This window comes from Aplysia californica, unplaced genomic scaffold (assembly GCF_000002075.1).
Source record: "Aplysia californica isolate F4 #8 unplaced genomic scaffold, AplCal3.0 scaffold00231, whole genome shotgun sequence".
Classification (NCBI taxonomy): domain Eukaryota; kingdom Metazoa; phylum Mollusca; class Gastropoda; order Aplysiida; family Aplysiidae; genus Aplysia; species Aplysia californica.
In genome coordinates this window covers 13,013-16,316 of record NW_004797501.1, presented here as the reverse complement: position 1 = coordinate 16,316, position 3,304 = coordinate 13,013, and positions in this window count along the sequence as shown.

Sequence of the window (3,304 nt, the reverse complement as noted above, 5' to 3'; positions counted from 1 at the left end):
TATGTGTATGTGTGAGTATGTGTGTGTGTGTGTGTGTGTGTGTGTGTGTGTGTGTGTGTGTGTGTGTGTGTGTGAGTGTGTGTGAATGTTTGTGCATGTGTGTGTATTCTACAAGGCTCTGGGGTCTTTTGCGTAGCACGGCTAAGAGCCAAAGAATAAGCGACGGGTCTCAACCATCATCGAGCAAAAAACAAATGTTACCTCCTTTCCTGTCCTTGGGTTGAAAGTGTTTCAACCATTACTTTTGTTGTTGTTGTTGTTGTTGTTGTTGTTGTTGTTGTTGTTGTTGTGGGGGGGGTTGTTTTTTAATAACACAATGTGTTTAACTTTTCAGTAAGAAAAACGATCCCATAGACAGATTGAAAATGTGGGTTGTTGCACAATGTCAACCCCTTCATTGCCAGATGAGCTTTAATATTGATTTTCCAAAGAGTCTCGAGGGAGGCAGCGAAAGGGTTAAATAGACCTTTTTTACCGATTGACGAGATCAACGGAAATAAGTTGCTGGTTAATAGTTTAGATTCATCTTCTTTATGAAAATTGTAGGGAACCTTTTTTTATTTTGTCCCGTGTCCTAATTTAGGTTCCGATTTAATTTATATGTTACGTAAAATGTGACAAGATGGTGCAGATTGTTAGGTTTCAAGAATGAAAAATCAAGAAAAAGGAGAATTAATTGGTCTGTGCTGATGGAAGATGATAGGCTATAAGAAGACAATGAATGCTCTATTTCTGGCCATTTCACAACTACTTTCGCATGAAAAAAAGTCATTATAGTTATTGCTTTATTGATGTACGCTCTCTCTCTCTCTCTCTCTCTCTCTCTCTCTCTCTCTCTCTCTCTCTCTCTCTCTCTCTCTCTCTCTCTCTCTCTCTCTCTCTCTCTCTCTCTCTGTATATATATATATATATATATATATATATACATAAATATATTTTATCTTTCTCTGTTTCTAATTCCCTCTGACCGTCTTAATACGCACACTTTTACTTTCGTGCTTTCTCTGTCTTGTCTGAGAGAGAGAGAGAGAGAGAGAGAGAGAGAGAGAGAGAGAGAGAGAGAGAGAGAGAGAGACAGACAGACAGACAGACAGACAGACAGACAGACAGACAGACAGACAGACAGACAGACAGACAGACAGACAGAGACAGAGAGAGACAGACAGACAGACGGACAGACAGACAGACAGACAGACAGACAGATAGAAAGAGACGTGGACTGTAAAGAAAGAACCAGAGAGACATAGTGACTGAGAATAAAACTGTGCCTAGAAACAGACACACAGACAAAAACACAAACAGACAGAAAAGCAGACTGACAGCGATAGCGACAGAGAGAGAAATAGGTGGGTAATGGGTGGAACAGCATTTTAGAGCATCCGAGCAAAGGAATGAATGGAGAACCATGATTGCCGATGTCTGTCGAAGATCTGGCACTGGATGATGAATGAGTGGGGTAAGCCTATTTTTAAGTCAGTTAGAACTTCCAATGAGAAGCTGCGTAATACAGTTTTTATTACTAACTCTGCTTTCGGGTATGATCCAACGTGTCCCGAGGGTATGATTATGCAGCATTACTTCCTTGTTCTTCCTCACAGCCTTTTCTTTGTCTCTCACGTATGCCGCATGCGATGTGTTCCTTTGTTCCAGTGATCTTTTGACAGTTTCTGAGGTCTACCTTTTAAAATGTCAATCTAATGGTATTATCCAAATTTGTTTGTTTGTTTGTACCTTTGTTTGTTTGTACTTTTTTGTTTTTATTTGTTTGTTTGGGATTGTTTGTTTTTTTCTTTCTTTTTCTTTTTTGATGTCGGGTTTGGTTTGTTCTTGTTGTCGTATTTTGTGCTGTTGCTGTTGTTGCTGTTGTTGCTGTTGTTCTTGTTGTTGTTGCTGTTGTTCTTGTTGTTGTTGCTGTTGTTGTTGTTGCCGGTAGTGGTAGTGGTTTTGGTTGTGGTGTCTGTGGTGCTGGTGCTGGTGGTGTTTTGCATGTTGTTTTCTTTCAATGTCCTTATTGGGGTGTCTCGAAAGGGTGTCACGTGAAATGAACAGGCGGTGAGAATGTTAAATCACCATCGATATCGATGCGACTTACAGTCATGATCATCATTATTCACGTGCCCCTCCCACATAGTTTGAAAACTGTTATATTTTATTTTTATCTATGTTATACTCGTCAAAATAGTTAAATGAAAGATACCAACATTAATCCCCATTAATAAACATAATCAACATTAATAAAAAAAGATTTTTTTCCGGGGTGGGGTGGGCTCGATCATCACTTTTATCTCCCTTAAAAAGAAACCGTTTCTGTGGACAAGCTCGGAATGTGCAGGAAGAAAGATGTACATATGTGAGGCAGCCTGGTGGAATTAGGCTCTCGTCAAAATAATCAAAGTGAAGAAACCTGCATTTTTCCGCAGGTTTGTGAATTTTTATCAAATTTTTGTTTTTTAGCTCAACATCTTTCATGCCCATTAAAGAACTCATTTCTGTGTGGCTTTTTCTGAAAACGTTGATTAAAGGCACAAAAAATGTAAATTTTCAGCTACCACGGAATCTTAAGCTAAGGAAATAACTAATCTTTGGCGGCCATTTTCTCACTAATTTTACCTCTGAAAACAAGTGACCCCCACCCCCTTCATTCTCAAATATTACGACTTGTATTCAAGATAAATGGATATTTTTTTCACCCAAATAAAGACAATGAACAAACTGTAAGATGATACAAATAACTCTACCAGCCCAAATATTGACGAGAGCCTGATTCCACCATGCTGCCTCACATATAGCCTACATTTTTTGTTTTAGTTTTAGTGAAAGCCCAATGACACTTGCAACACAATAAGGTCATAATTATGTGCCGAATATTAGAGGTGTTACAAGAGAGTAACTAATTTTTTAAAAAGGAGGAGAGAGAGGGAGAGAAGGGCGATAGATTTTTTTTAAAAATAGGAAAGAAGAAGAGAACCACACCAGAGCAACAGCCAACCACCTACATATTTTTTGTAACACCGATAAAACAGAATGGCCGAAAAGAACAAACAGATGAAAGAACACAAAGAAAAAGGAGGGAAAAGACATTATTTTATTTTTTTTAACTGTAGGCCCTATCTATAACAAGTAAAAGTGGAAGCAATCTGAATGTGTGGAAAATGAACTAAGATAACAAAATTGTTTTAGCTCTCTGTCCGGAATTAAATACTTTTTTTTCACGGCATTTTAATAATAATAATAATAAATAGCATTTATACTGCGCATTTCCATTTCCTAAAAGATGCTCAATGCGCATTACAATGAAAAAGAC